Genomic DNA, 17,007 nt, shown 5'->3' with positions numbered 1-17,007 from the left:
TAAGGGTAAACTATTGAACCGCTTTTCGTGAAGAAATAAATTTTCCTTAAATTTATTTGGAAGCATCGGCAACGCTGGAACCGATCAGAGAGCGGATCTTGTAAAGTAGAAGGGTCAACTTAGCCGTGGAATGTGGCTAGGCCTACTTGACCAGACCGTAGGAATCGCGCACCTCGCAGGAATGTAATCTCCATTCTCTCACCTGCACATCTTTCAGAATGAAAATATACAGGGTGCCGAAGGATGTACTATTGTTTCGGAATGTGTTAAAAAAAGGTATATCTGTGATGGAAAACTATTAGTTGTTTTTCATTATTATATAACCAAACCACCACCGTTATTCTTGTTTTTATTTTTTAAAGTCCGTATATAATTCAAAAGTATCAGAGGTATATTAGTACAACTCAGACTTGTATGACGGACAAAGTGATAATAGATCAACAAATTTGGGTAATAAACATTTATACTTAAATCAAGAGTAATGATAAAAGAACACAAAAGGAATATTTTGAGCTTAGTAAAATATTAATATAATTATTTTAATACAATTATTTTTAGCCAAGATATCGATATTTTAAAAGAGGTCCTGAGGCACAAGATCGGTTCGCAGCGAAAAGGTACGCGGGCGAAATGCTCAATACAAATAATTATACTTAATATTATATGTTGTCTTCATTTTTAAAGATCCTAACACAATTTTTTACTTCAATTTTTTGTACTAAATGAGAAAAAACAAAAAACTAGGATTTATTTAATCCATAAAATGCAAGTCACTTTATTTTATAAATGTATTAGGTATTTAAAAATTTAAAACAGTTTTTAATTTATACAGGCTACAAAAGTACTCTCTGTTTGCAACACTCCTGTTTAAACAATTTTCATTAATTTTGTTTGTTAAAAGTTTTGTTAGCTTTGACTTTTCTTATAAAATATTGGTTAATTTCAGTCCTTAATGTTATTAAAGTGAGGGGGCGGGCAACTGGGCTCAGGGGGTAACTGGACCATACCTTTTTCATTCTTAAACTGTAAGAGTATTTAAGTTTCTTGCTGTTATCTGTACTGCAAGAATGTGCCACTCGAAAACAATAACCTGTCAATAACCTTTCTAGTACTTTTGGTTACTGTGAGAAGATCAATTTAAATTGGTAGTTATTTTTTCTGAAATCAACTTGGGGTGCTTGTGATTTACATTATTGTTTTGAAGATCAAGGTAAGTGTTTCTACCATGTTTTTTACTGTAAAAGTGTTGATTGTTGAATGTTTAAATTAGTTTTACATGCCCATTCCATTAGTCTTGAGGTTAGCATGGGTGGTCCAGATACCCCGAGAGCTTTTGGTCTTTCGGGGTAACTGGGATCCATATCGGGAGTAACTGGGCTAGGACCTGGCCCAGTTACACCTCAGGAACCTTCAGGACCTAAAAATGTTTTCCATACTTTACTTTTTCAAAGTAAAGTATATTACAGGAAAGGATATTACTATTAGGTTATATCAGATTGTTTTTGTTGCAGAAAATGTTACGAACGTACATAAGAAAAACTAAGAAAGGTGCTAGATCCTCATATGCAACAGAAGACCTTGATAGGGCAATTGAGGATATTCGAAATGTCATCAAGACAACACGGGATGCATCATTATTTTACAATATTCCGCGATCTATACTGAAGCAGCGCGTCAAAGGAACGCGTGGAACTGGACTCACTTCAAAAGAAGGTAATGATGGTGAGGAGTTAAGTCTTATTTGTCGTCTCTTGAGGAAAAAAAATGCAGATTGCTTAAACATTATGGACAAAAATGGATTTGGCCTATCCAGAGAAGAAGTATTAGACTGAGTATAATTATATATAAGACAGAATAATATCAAGAGTAGATTTAAAGACCAGAGACCAGGCCCTGACTAGTTCAAGATCATTGAAAACTAGGCACCATCTGTCAATAAAGCAACCTAGGAGTATTGAACACGTTAGATGCGATCAGGTGAAACCTTGGGTCATCTATAATTTTTTTGAAGTATTAAAAAAACTGTGAAAAAACTAAACCTTAAGGGGAAACCAGACCAGATATTAAATTGTGATAAGACGTCATTTTGCCATGACCCTAGTAAAACAAAAGTAGTTGTTGCAATTGGTACAGAAATCATACGGAAGCCCAGTTCGTCTGGCCTAGAAAACACATCTGTTTTGTTGTGTTGTTTTACTGATGGGCAAATGATACGTCTCGTCTGTGTATTTGAAGGTAAATATGTAATGGATAATTGAATTAATGAGAATACAACATGCCAATTTGCAGCTTCTACAACGTCTCGAGGGTGGACACTACTTTGTTTTTTAATTGGTTTAGAGGTGTTTTTTTACCTAATATCCACAAGAAAAGTAAATTCCTGTAGTTGGCTGTATACCATGTATCATAAAAATTTTATTTAAAAAATTCCTTTATAAAATGAATAACAATAAAAACCCTATTGGGCAACATCACAGAACATTTTCGGAATGGCTATTCCATCATCAGTGCTATCTGGATGTAAATGTTTGAAGCCACTAAATATGTGGGTAAAGGGTTCTTACCCACAAGGAGTTCTAAATTTTTACTGCTGATAGTAACTTGGGCATCGTCACATTTATCAGCATATAAGTTATTTTGGAATTCCTAACTCATTCATAGGGTTGTAAAGACTTGTTTTATGACACTGTTATATGCTGCTTTAAAATCGACAAACAGATGGTACATATCTATAATAAACTGGAATCTAGAAGTAATAATTATTGTATTTTCACATTTTGCTAACTGCAGAATATCAAGAACCGAAACTATTTCCCTGTTATAACAAGAAAATATAACATGTGTTGAACCGTAACAATATTTATCACTATTTACATTCGGCTCTACTAAACTTTTAATAAAACCATAACAATTTTTAACTCACAGCAACATAATAATAATTAATTGTATGTAGATAATAACCATAGGAAAACAAGGTTAAAAGGTAAAGAGTCGCGTCTGTGGCTTGTAGTACTTGAACGTTTTAGCCCGGCAGCTGGTTACCTTTCTGTATACATGGAAGGGTGGATAGTTGAAAACTATTCTATCTTATGTAAAATTTTTTGCTGAATACAAATATGTAGGTCACCATCTCAAAAAGTGGTACCAATTTTTATAAACCATTTTTTTATATAAATTTTCAAATTTGAATAATTTAATTTACAACTATACTTTGTTCAATTTCAAGGTAAGCTAGAGGTAAACAGATTCAGACACGTTATCGGTGGGTGTGTCGGGTCGGGGCAGATTGTCATTGGTTAGCATCGTTAGCATCATTTCTAAATAATAAAGTATTGTAATGTTTTTATTAACTTTTATTTACAACCTTTTAATTTATTATTAAAATGTTCTAACACTTACAATATTATATCTATATTAATTTATTACAGTCTTTTATCGGATGTTGTTGTCTGACGGATTATGGACGTCACAGGTACACAGGTTACTACTTTTGTCTCTTTCTTGATGATCACTGAGCAGTCATTGACATTGATTGATTGATTGACCAATTCCTTTCCAATTATGATTCCTCGGCTAACCTCCTCGTCGTGGTTCCAAGGCTCCATCATAACAGGTGTTCCTTCTTCCACAATTTTCTGTAGCTACTCTATTATGATTGTTTAACTTCTCGATTTGAGTTGTACCTAGAGCGCATACATTGAACTTCGTACGTTCCCCATTTCGCCATTTTCCCCATTTTTTGGATGCAATGTCTTTTATCAGATAAATAATCTGGTCAAGTTTGTCTTCATCATCTTCGTCTTTGACGGTCCTCACTTTACTATACCCGACAGAGGCCTGCGTAGCTGATTCATATTCAAGGGCGGCGGATAAGATATCGACCAGCGTCTTGTGATGAGCAAATCACAGTGTTCTCTTCATTTCATGATCACGAAGACCATCAACAAATGTTTGATGTCTTCCGAAGTTGTCGGATATCTACTTCATATTGTTGAAGAGCCTCATCTCTCTTTTGTCTTTGATTTTTAAACATGCTCCAAGTGTTCGTGGACATATCGCATGTTAGTAACCTTTTCTTAAGTTGTTCAAAATCATCTGTCTCTTCTACGGCTATGGTCTTCTCATACAAAGCATCTTCTCAAAGAGCTATACTCAGGTTTACTGTCTTTTCTCTTTCGTACAATCCATTTACTGTTGCAGCTGATTCGAACTGTTTCATATAGTTGCTCCATGACGATTTTCCGTCAAAAGTTGGGACTTTAACACAAACAGAACCTCCACTTCTTTAAAATGTCGGCCGTGTTTCCAACTTAATTCGTCTCGTCATCTTTTGTCTCTACTGTAATTGATCTGATGATTCTGTCTGCTGTCTCTGTTTTCTCCAAGTTCTTTTAAATTTCTTTCAGTTTCTGTTCAAAAGAGAAAATCTTTTCAATCTCTCTTTTCTTTGACTTATCAACAGCAACTTGGTTTGTTAATGAAGATATTCTATCGTCTAGGACAGATATTTTAGAAGTGACTTTAGAGATTTCCAAAGAGATGTTAGCAGAAACTTTGCTTTTCAGGGGAGAAATCTCGTTAGAAACTTTGTTTTATAGTTAAGCAATATCGGTAGACTTGTTTGAAATATCACAAGAAACTTTGTTTTCTAAAGATGCAATGTCCATCGAACTTTTGTTGTCTAAAGATGTGATCGACGAAATTACAGCAGAATTCTTATATTCAAATACATAAGTTTCCGAAACAAAGCCTTCTTTTTTCAAGACGTCCTTTGGTCGTTGTATTAGTTCAGCTTTTTTTCCGGTTGAAGTCAGTTCTCGGTCCTCTAGTTCTCTTCTTAAATTGGTAATGTCGCCAGAAGTAGCCAATCACGACGCAGATTGTCACTCTGGCCGGTCAATCACAAAAAGTTTTATTAACTGCTTTGTCATTGGCCTCCCAGCGGAAGATCGCTGCTAAATTGCAAACAAAAAGTGTATAAAAAGGCAGCACATCTTCCGATCAGGATATAGTTGTCTACATCACTAGCCCCTACTAGACCTTGTTGGCCTAGTGCGTTTACTACGATTCTGCATTTTATTATTACCTAAGTGAACATTTCTTCGATCTAAGAAGACGTCGAAGCGAAGACTCTTCCAAGGCATTTAAGTGCTTTAATGAATACGAAGCCATGTGGCTACGATAACATACGAACCACAAGTGATTCAAGACGGCCTACCTTTTGTCGAGGTAAAGAAAAATCTGGCCACGTACTTATAATTACCTCCCAGAAGTCGGCAAGCAGCTAGGAGAGAACGTTCTCTGGCCAGATAGACACGATCTTTGAGATAGGGAAAGACAGGTTGTCTTATAGATATTTCAGACTAACATAGCTAATTGTTTTCGTGTCTTTTATTATAAATGAATATTTGGACTGCCTCGCACTCATGCCGCATAATGTATATGTTATATATAAGAAGTTTATAGTTTAAAAGTTATTTAAAATTTTTAAGTCGGGAAATCGACGATTTAGCCCAACTTTTAGTCCTCATAACTTTTTACATGGTGCATATTTCTCTGACAGATGCACATAAATTGAAAGTTTGAACTCATTTTAACAATTTACAATTAAAAAAAAAATTCCCTTTCATTGAGTTAACAAGCAATTAACAAATAGTTTTCGTCCTTGCAGAATCAACAAGCACACAGCGGGCTAGTACGTGTCGACATTGTTACGTCTGCTTAATATGTATATAATACGTAATATATCTAGCATCCACAATGTACTAGTCCACAGTGTGCTTGTTGAATCTGCAAGGGCAAAAAAATATGTCTTTATTTCTTGTTAACTGAATAAAAAATAAAGTTTGTTTAATTTTTTTTTCGATAGTAAATATGTGCAGCTTTTAGAGAAATATGTACCATGTAAAAAGTTATGTGGACTAAAATTTATCGAAGTTATGTCAAAGATTAAATCTTCCTTAAGACTTAAAATTTTTAATAACTTTTAAACTATAAACTTTTTTATGTATAACATATATAGCATTTTTAATGTATTTTAGCATTACTTTACGATAGTTATAAATTAAAATATTCAAATTTAAAAATTTATTTATAAATAAAAATTGTTTATCAAAAATGGGTACCACTTTTTGAGATTGAAGACTTACATAAGATCGAATAGTTTTCAACTATCCACCTTCCATGTATACAGAAAGATACCCAGCTGCCAGACTATTTGCGGTTATAGGCTTAAACGTTAATTGCAAAATATAATCTGTCAATAAAAGGTTATCGTTTGTGTTACTAGATTATCTTTTATTATTTCATTTACGAGATTTAATAAAATTTTATTCGAATGTCTTAACAGCGAGTCAGTTTGATAGACTCTTGTGGTTAAACATAGACTGTGTTAACGTAAGTACATACTCACTTGTTGAACAATTTTCATTATTTTTGTAATGTATACTAATAATAATATAATATACTGTCACTAGTAACTTCTACGTCTTCATGAAGTGTAATATTAAACCCAAAATAAATACAATTCTTACTAATAAGGTGTTCTTTTAAGAGAAGTAAATCAATTGATTATATTTTTATTATTTTTAAATTTAGTATATTCTGTATTGTTAATACCCCACTAAAACCATAGAAAGTAGTGCACAATACACTAATTATACAATAAGCAAACTAAATGAGTGAAATATATATCTGTCACAATCTTCGTTAAACATTTACAAGAAATATCAAATATTGCTTCCTTTGTGTTTACGAAAGTGCCTTTTAAAAGTTCAAATATTATGAAAAATAGTGAATACGAGTAGAACTATCCAAGAAAAAGTTTAACACTGCATCGTCTACCCGTTGGCGAAAATAATAAAACATAAACTTATTTAGACCATTTTCTTCAACTTTTTATATAAAAAAAAAATGTATAATGCCAATATTCTCTGAATGTGACCTTTTCCCGAAATTATTCATTTAAATTCCCTCAGCAATAAAACCTCTGTTTCTTTTGACCTCTGTTACAAACAAAATGAAATATCCATAAAATTTTTCAGTGACACGTTGTTTTCCGAAATTTAAAAGAGGCGGAAGTATCGGTGAAGCTTCTGGGAATGAAAACAGTAGTAAAAACGGTCAAAAAGTGTAAATGTGTGTTTTAAGGCAAATTTTAAAAGTGTATTTATAAAGAAATTTTATTACGAAACCCGTGACTTCGTTAATTTGTTTATATCGCGATGTCCAAACTAAGTGCTTGGATTCAGCCATATCCTGAATTAAAGCTGGATGGAGGAAAGAAACGTATTTTGTCGTGCTTGTTCTCTAATTGTAAGTAAATCACAATTTTCATTTTAAGACGAGGACAATTGTCAATCTTTTCGCATGGTTAAAGGAAACGTAGGCATATCTGTAGGACATAAATTGCAATATGGCTTAAATAAAAACTCAGAATCTTCTATTTTGGAAAAATAGAACCATGAACCATAGATCTTGAACCATGTAGTGCCTTCCAACATAAACAAGTACAAAAATGCACCAATAACTTCTGTTGATGTTGAAAGAAGTTTTTCTATTTATAAACATTTATACACAAATACAAAGCATAATATTTTAATTGCAAATTTAAAAAAACAGATTATTGTATAAATATGTATAGTTACTGTATTTCTTAAAATATTGTTACTTTTATTATTAAAATAAGTAAATGTCAAAATTGTATTTCATTTTTAATGTTTTAATCTATATAACAAATACTACTTTTTAAATACTAGCAGTAAGATTATTATTATACAGTGTGTAAAAGCCAAATGGAATAAATTCATTATTTATGTTACTGTACATATTTATAAAAAATCCCGAAACACGTCAAATTTAAATTATAACTTGACATTCTTTAACATGAAAATGCAACCCCTACCTTCAACCCCCTTAGAATGACAGGTACAACCCCCAATTTTTAAAATAGGAAGTATACGCTTGTGAAGTATCGTTTGAAAGGTCTTTTCATTCTCCATTCAAAAATGTTGTCGCTTTCAAGTTTATTAAGATTAATTAAGATAAAATAAATTAAAATAACAAATACAATCAAAAACTAAAATGTAATGCAAAACGTAATAAAATGTAGAACACGAAAAAGAACTATGAATGTTAATGAAGTAGATGTTCAAAATGTTCACCGCGAACGTCTTGGCAACATCCTAATCTGAAATAAAACTGTCTTCAACATTATTTAACATAACAGGCGTGATCGACCTAATCGCAAGCGTTATTAGTTCTTTTAAGTCATTTAAATCAGAAGGTTTAGTTTTGTACACATGGCTCTTCACATATCCCCATAAAAAGAAATCTAATAATGTAAGATCAGGTGATCGCGCTGGCCATTCAATCGATCCTCGCCTCCCTATCCACCGATTGGGAAATATTGTATCGAGGTACTGCCGGACATTAAGTTGGTAATGTGGTGGTGCTCCATCCTGCTGAAACCATATCGTATTCGCTGGAACTTGAGGATTTCCTGGATCAGGATGTAAATTTGCCAACGTTGGAATGACATCATTTTGAAGTAGTGCCAAATAATTGTTGCCATTCAAGTTGCCCCCAATGAAAAAGGGACCAATGATATTGTTTCCTACAATCCCCGCCCAAACATTAACCTTTTGAGGGTATCGAGTGTGTTCTTCTCTCATTAAGTGAGGATTTTCCGTGGCCCAGTAGCGGCAATTTTGCCGATTAGCATGACCGTTAAGTGAAAAAGTACACTCATCAGAAAACATAACGTCTTCTAATTGGATAATATTGTTATCCAACATGTCCATCATTTGCTCACAAAAAAAGTTCTCCTATCAAAATCGTCTTCCATGAGCTCCTGAGTAGGTATCATCTTATAGGGATGCAATTTATTTTCTTTTAATATGTTTACTATCGATGTATGGCTAGCATTGAATGTAGTGGATGCCTGTCTACTCGATGTATGTGGATTTTCCTGAAACTCAAGCAACACATCTAATTTGAGTTCATCACTCAGTGCATTGGCAGCTGCTTTTTTTTATCTGCCTTACATGACCAAACTCGCGAAACTGCTTCTCTATTTTACTTATTGTTCCTTGGGATATAGGCGGTAAATTAGAAAATTTCTCATGAAATAGGCGAGTTACTTCCTATTGTGTTCGGGTGTTATCTCCGTAACCAATCATTTGTAAAACTGTTATTTTATGCATTTCCGTTAATCTAACCATTTTTCAGAATTGAATAAATTCAGAATAAAATTCTTTAAAGTTTTTTAATGGTTACCATCTAAAAACCACATTGCTATGGTTTTTGTTCACTTTCTCATTATCAAGACCTAAACGGGAAATAAGTTTTGAGTATATTTTAGCGAATTTCGGTAACCACATGATTTTAATTTATTTTATCTTAATTAATCTTTATAAACTTGAAAGCGACAACATTTTTGAATGGAGAATGAAAAGACCTTTCAAACGATATATCACAAGTCTATACTTCCTGTTTTAAAAATTGGGGGGTTGTACCTGTCATTCTAAGGGGGTTGAAGGTAGGGGTTGCATTTTCACGTTAAATAATGTCAAGTTATAATTTAAATTTGACGTGTTTCGGGATTTTTTATAAATATGTACAGTAACCTAAATAATGAATTTATTCCATTTGGCTTTTACACACTGTATAAATTGGTTTTTAAATGCAAAATTTACGAACAAGACGATAATTAACGTATGATTAACATATTACACATACACGATATACAAGCCTTGTTCAATTGAAACCCATGTTTGGTCTAGAAAAAAATTTATTGGCAAATATACCTACAAATAATTTCCACTATATTTAAGGTACATATCAACATATCCCATTGTTTCGCCAATCGAAGTGTACTCCGCTTAAATAATTTCGTGGTTGTTGCTGGAAGAATGCTTTTATTTCAACTGAAAACTTTACCTTTTAACGCCTTTTTCAGTGGCTCAAAGATGTGAAAATCGCAAGGTGAGATGGAACTTTATCAAAGTTTCATTATATAGGTTTGCGTTGATGGGTTCTGTAAACTCGATGAGTAAGGGTTCTTCATGGCCGACAAAAAAATGTTAATACGAAAATACCTGCAGAAGGTTGAACTTTCAACTTCTTAGTGGCGGAGAACTTGCGTGTTCCTATTTCATTGATGATGCTTACTGGATGGTTCAAAATAATGACACCAAGATTCGTCGGTCGTTTCTACTGTATTCCGTGCGATGTTTTAAATATAAACCTATTCGCAACATTTTTTGGCCTGTGACAAAATGCGAGGAATACAGTGCGCAAAAAATTCGCTATAACCCCAGTTTGTGTACGAATCATGGACAGATCCTATACTCTCACCAACATTTTCTGGATTGCTCTGATCGAAATTCGACGATTTTTTCTCATCAAGCCGTCCACAGTGTCCACACATACCAAATTGCTGTCACGCCACGTTTCGTCTTGTTCTATACTTAGACATGTTCCCTGTTGAGTATAAAAACACGCCACAAAAAATTGTTTCAGACCCGTACTAACCAAATTATTATCATTGCAGATTTGTTTCTATATAAAAAATTTACATAACGATTTATATCGCCGGTATATCTAAGCCGATAATAAAAAAATAGAAAAATATTTATATCTCCTTCAACTTCGTCCATTTAACTATATAATAACAATGGATAAAAGAATTCCCCAAGTCAAGGCCATTAAGACGCTATCATTAAATAATGAATTAATCGATTGACAACAATCTCGAGCATTTGCAATATAATAAATATTATAAAGGTAGTGTAATATTAAAAGACATTAAAAGTGTTTGCAATGTAAACAACACCATTTATATATTTCCATAAAACTTTATGCTAATTTACACTTTACTATCACTTTTACGACTTCATCTGAAAATACTGTTTTTATTTCGTTGCAATTTTTTATGAGAATATCTTAATATTTTTGTATAATTAAACATGTACATGTGTGATACAGGGTTGTATCGGGACAAGATTTTTTTTTGGATTATACACCGTCAAATTGTACCTTTCTATTTTTTTCTTTTTTTTTTTTTCTCCCTTGTCCATGTTCGGTTTTTTCCCATGGAATCAAACTGCCAAGGTAAGAGTTGACAACCAGAACACCCGAGATATCAAAAAACATAGAGAAGTCCGCCAGCGTTCCGTGCTGTCATAACTACTCTTCAATGTCTACAGTCAAGCGGTATTTAAAGAAGCGCTCTCAGATTCACTAGAAGGTATATCTATTAATGGAGAAGTTTTAAATAACTTGCGTTTTGCAGACCATACAGTAATAATGACGGATAACAACAATGATTTACAGAACGTAATGCAACGACTTAATGAAGGCTGTCAGAAGCAGATGCACACATCCAATTGATCGTTGAGGATACTATAATTGAGAGTGTGGATACTTACAAATACTTAGGAACATGGATAATATCAAATGTAGACCAAACCAAAGAAATTAAGACACGTATTGAAATAGCACGTGCTTCATTCGTTAAACTTAAAAAGTTTTTTTTTAAGGACTACGCCTAAGAATGCTTCGGTGTTATAGATTCACTACTCTTTTTTATGGCTTGGACGTATGGACATTAAAAACAAGTGCATCGAAATAAGTTGACCACCTTTGAATTTTGGTGTTACAGTTTGTTTAAATTTGTTTCGTAAATTCTGCCATTCATTTCTTTTCCCACATTTTTATACCCCCATATTTTTTCAATCAGGCATCCTGAGGCTATGTTTGCTCTATTCACTTGATCATTGAACAAGTTGAAACCTCCATACTTATCCAAAGAAGATATATCCGATATGAAAATAATAAGATACCTGTTCACTAAAAGGATGTCAAAAAGCGATGGAAAAGTCCTCTTGACTTAGACTAAAAACTGGAACACTGGCGACAACGTTTTGAAGAAAATAATTTAAAACTGAGTAGGCCAAAAACGGAGTATTTGAAATGTTAAACTTTTGAAAATAAAAGGAAAAAACTTTTTTTATAAGCTATGCTTCGTTTTAAACAAGAAGTGTTTATAAACGAACCATAGCAGACACGAAAGAATTAATACCATTAAGAAGAGTAAATAAATATATGAGACTCTATAAGAGTCTATATAGAAAATCAAATAAAAATTTCTAATGAAAGGATTATCATAAAGAAGATTCTATTGCAGATATATACAATATACTATTTAGAAATTATATTAAACCTTGACAATAACCATAAATATTATACTTTTATAACCGTAGTTAATATGATAACACCCGTAAAATTCAAATTTGAACGAAAACTACATTTTAAATTGCCAGCAAGGATTCAAACATTCATTCATCAAAATTCGCGATGACGAAAATTTCAAAAATGTTGTAAATTAATTCATATACGTGTCCAGCATCCTGGTAAGTGAGCAAACATTTTTATTAACAACAATTAACGCAAAATATTAATTAAGATAAATTAACACGCGGTCGGCAACAGAATTATGCAGTTTTGGCAAGAGCTGGTCAGTCTTTGTGCGGTGGTCATTTGGAAAATATCGCAATAGATACATTGTTGTTTCAAGTTTGGTTATAGTATTGAATTGTGGTGGCAAAGAGTATCTTAGTGTGAGCTATTTGGTAAGTGTTCAGAAAATTATTACATCTAAACGATGCTATATACAATATCTTAGGAACTTCTTTCTTTGTCTGGCTTTATTTCTTTTGACTTTGCGAAGAACTATATAAAAATAGTTTATCTAATTTATTAGACGTCCAATTCAGAATATCATACAGAAAATTTGACTCAGAAAATATGTTCAGTTTTTAATTTACTGCAACTGTACTCCTGTTATGACTATAACTCCTGTTATCTACTGTTTTTAATGGGAATAACCACAATTTAAACTCCTGGTTTTTGACTGTCGTGTGCATTAAAAGTGTAGTTATTAAACTGCACGGTATTTGCACTAAAATGAATTATTTAGTTATAAATTCTAGACATGGGCCATTATAGACACTACAAGCTCACGGACATTTTTAAGGGATCATTTGACCCAGCATGAATTGTATACAAATCAATACTACAATATGTAAAAACAACTTTAGAAACTATGCCGTCAAATTTTATCGGCACCGATGGCTACACAGGTAAAGTAAACTTACCACTCAAGGGAGGGGGGTATTTTGGTCAAATATTTTTGTACGGCATTTATAACTTGGATGCGTAATACATATGGATGCCGTACAAAATATTGGTACCAGTAGCAGGGGCAATCTTTGATTTTCGGAAAACTTTGACCCCATTTTCGGTAGAATACAAATAGTTTTGGATAGTTATTTAAATTACTGTTTTTGCAGTGCCATACATATCGGCTATTACAGGGGAAATCTAGGGCGCAACACTTCATTTTTAAGTAGTACAAATGAGGTCATTTGAACCAATATGCAACTCACTGATTTAAATTTAGGTGCATAAAATAATAACATTTTTGGACATGCCATGCATTTTTCACGGTTCATGTTCTTATGAGAGGAAAATTAATTTCGCTCTAATAGTTGGTATGTTACGATCATCAATCAAATCTGTACGGCAATGATATATTTTGTTAATATTGACATTAATTATCAACAATAACAAACTGCCGTACAAAAAAAAATGGTTCTAAATGGCTTTAAAAGTATTATAGTCCAGGTCGTGAGGCCGCTCCCGTAGGAGAAATGTTTCTGATTCAGTTTCTTTACGAATTTCTATTCAAAAATGTCCCCTTTAAACAAATCAGAAGAGTGCGGGGCAAAATGTTTGAGCAGAAATGGTCTAAACCATTTTTTAAACAAATTTAACAAAATAATCGGTTTTTGCACCGAGAAACCTTTTTTAGATTTCTTTGGTCATTTTAAACAAAAAAATCTTGTATCATTTTTCTCTAAAGTTGATAGTTTTCAAGTTACAAACAATTTAAATCTCAAAAAAGCGAAAATATGCACTGTCGAGACTGGAAAACTCACATGAAAATTATTATTTTTGAGGCTGCTAAGTGCCTAAATTAAAGAACAGGTTTAACAAGGCCTATTAAATTTGTTTTGTTCTTTTCATTACCAAGAAAATTATCCTAAGATAATTAATAATAATAAGTTTTGTGGGGGCGGAAACAGGGCCGCATTTAGGTCAATTACCGCCCTAAACAATTCTCTAGTAGCCGGTTTTCAAACATGTACCACTTTTGCGACAACAAAATTGCAAGCAGAATGTTTTATTTAAATAAGAATACATTAAAAATTGATTTAAACTACGATGTTTATATACATATAACAGAAAAAATTGTCATTCCAGTTCGATCACATCCGAGATTTCTTCCTTGATTTTTCTTTGGCAAAATCATTTATAATGTCGTCATAATTTATCGCCTTGTTACGTCGTTAACGACAAATTGTTAAGACGTTCTTATGTTATAATTGATCGAAAATTATTTCTAATTCTTGACATTTTTGAAAATGGCCTTTCAGCGGACACGTTGGTAATCAAATCAAGTCTTTAGTTTGTGCCTAATGTGCAAAATACATTTACAATAAAGTGTTTAATGGCTTGCCGCCTTTGCGGTGCTACCGGTGGCCCAATAATCCCTAAATTTAGGACTTTCGTTCTTTTTGAATGAATAGTGTTAAGAGAATGCAATTTGTTTTCTAGAAATAAATGCCCACTTCTATTCCATTGATGGATGTACTTAAATGTTATTCGACTTTAATTTTTATATAAGTACAAAATTTTTTTTGTGCAGTATTTTTGCCTTAGACCATAAAAACTGATAGACACGCCTTGTACCGAACCGATGAAGCAAACACCTTCCGCGAAAGTGACGTCACAATGCGGCAAGAGCCCGCTTGGATTCTTAGCAAAGCACTAGTAAAATTACCCAATTTTAGATTAATTTTAATATAACTTCAATATTTTTTAAAAAATATGAAAGATAAATTATTTAGTAAAGTAATTAATAAATATTTTTGCCTTAAATTGTAAAAATAAATGTTTTATTTGAATGTATTATATTATTATATTATTATATATCATTGGTATATCTCTTCTTGTTTGATATTCAAAAATAAATTTAAAGGAGAGTAATTTTCTTTTGGGTGGAAGTTTCAGGTTAGGTAAAAAAATATGTAGGAAATCTATAAATTTATTGACCACAAAACAAAATAGCTTTTGTTAACTTACTTCTAACTCGTATTACATTATTTAGTTTTTCACCTTCGTGGTACAATCTAATGTTGCAATAATGGAAACAAATGATCTTTATTAGATTAAACAAATGGTTTGTTTCAAAATCATGATCAAACATATGTTCTTTGTATGCGTTAAACACAGAACCATGCACGTTACTCATGACGTTTAAGATCAATTTTGTCATTATTTTGGAATCGTTTAATTTTTTTGAATTGTACATAAATTTAATTTCGCTTTCAGCAATTTTGCAAATATGAATGACGTCTTTAGAAGGTTGAATTAAAAATTTTTTTGATATGCTATAATTTTTGTCTTTTATGAATGGAGATTGTAAATTATCACATTCAATTGCACACAAACATATGTCACAATCTAATGTTTTCTTAACTTTCTTAACGACAAACCCAGCGATATAGTCAACAACATCACAAACATAAGATGACAATGTTCTTGAAAAACTTAAATTATTTACAGTGTAATCCTGATCCTGGTTACTAGTTATTGTTTCCCTATTATTTTCATCACTTATAAAGTTGTCAATGAGTTGATGATCAACAGTTTTCATTTTCACCGTATTTGTTGTGCTCATTGCTAATATTATGGAAGGTGCCTGTTCTATACAATTAGCCTGGGTAGATCCTGTAACACTTGTGTGCATTAAGAGTCTTTTATATGCAGCTTTAAATTGTTTTGCCGTTGGGTTGTTGTTGTAACCTCCATGACTCCTAATAGAACTAAAGAAAACTTCTAAGTGATCTTGAGAAAGTTTATAGGCCGAAAGATACTTCAGACCTCCATCCATATCCTCCACGTAATTTTTCCAAATTCCCATTAGTGACTTTAAACTAATGATCATACCAATAAAACCCGTCTTTCTTTGGCTTAGATATAGGGGTTCGCCATTTTTGGAGTCCTTAAGTGAACTAAGATACTTTATAGATTCTTCAGTTTTTTGAAAAATCGCTTGTTTATTATGTTGCTGTAAACTAGATTTTAGATGTTTTGCCAATAAATTTCGGCTATTTAAAATATCAAAAATATCATTGATATGTTCAATAAAATTTTGAGTAGCTTCGCTATGTACAAATTCTTTTGAGCTTTTATTTCTCAAATAATGTATTGCCTTAGCAACTTTTTGGCTGAATGTTTGGACAGCTAATTTCACTTTCATTTTTTCCTTATACCAATTTAAATGCCTTCGCGTTATCCTAGTTGCAAGATGAAGCCCTTCCTTTTCTTGAATGTCTACTAATTTTTGCAAATATTCCCATTTAATCGCTTTATTATTCCCGTCAAAAAAAATTTTGTAATAACCTAAAGTATTGCGAATAAGTTTCAACATATGTGGAGGGTCAAATATTACATATATTGGTTGATTTGTTGCTGGATGTAGAAAATATACTTTATTGGAATTAATCGATAAATCAACTCCAAGTTGTTTAACCATGCTAATATTGGATGCTGCACCATCAAACGTTAAACTGGTAATTGTGACATCAGCTTCGTGCATTATTTTTAAGCACATTTTTATTAGATTACTTTTTTGAACACCTGATAACCCAGCGATTAAAAAGTAGCCTATCGGCAGCTTCCATAAATCATTTAAACTATTAATTAAGAATACAATTGCTTCTTTTGCTTTAATGTCGGAAGAGTCGCTTTGAGGTTTACTTCCTATATCAACATACCTAAAATTAATGTTTTCAATTATTTAAATAGAAAATATAATGTTGATACTTTTTATAATTGCTAATAAATATTAAGCTACACTTACCCTAAAAACTTTTCACC

The 17,007-nt window shown here is 32.3% G+C and overlaps 2 protein-coding genes across 4 annotated transcripts in view; one reads left to right on the top strand and one right to left on the bottom strand.

The window, feature by feature from the left end:
- Window positions 1-17,007, bottom strand: part of Zip48C (Zinc/iron regulated transporter-related protein 48C) — a 252,599-nt gene that overhangs the window by 59,346 nt on the left and 176,246 nt on the right. The window lies entirely within an intron of this gene.
- Window positions 6,280-17,007, top strand: part of LOC140445268 (excitatory amino acid transporter 3-like) — a 108,897-nt gene continuing 98,169 nt past the window's right edge. The window contains exon 1 of one of the 2 annotated variants that reach the window (XM_072537192.1): window positions 6,280-6,396. The gene's annotated coding sequence lies outside the window, so the exon portion shown is untranslated. Of the gene's footprint in view, window positions 6,397-12,481; window positions 12,633-17,007 lie in introns of those variants that run through there. The other variant, XM_072537190.1, reaches the window with a different exon arrangement.

Source organism: Diabrotica undecimpunctata, chromosome 7 (genome assembly GCF_040954645.1).
Source record: "Diabrotica undecimpunctata isolate CICGRU chromosome 7, icDiaUnde3, whole genome shotgun sequence".
Classification (NCBI taxonomy): domain Eukaryota; kingdom Metazoa; phylum Arthropoda; class Insecta; order Coleoptera; family Chrysomelidae; genus Diabrotica; species Diabrotica undecimpunctata.
Note: the sequence above shows the minus strand (reverse complement) of the source record. Positions and strands in the feature narration are given on the sequence as shown.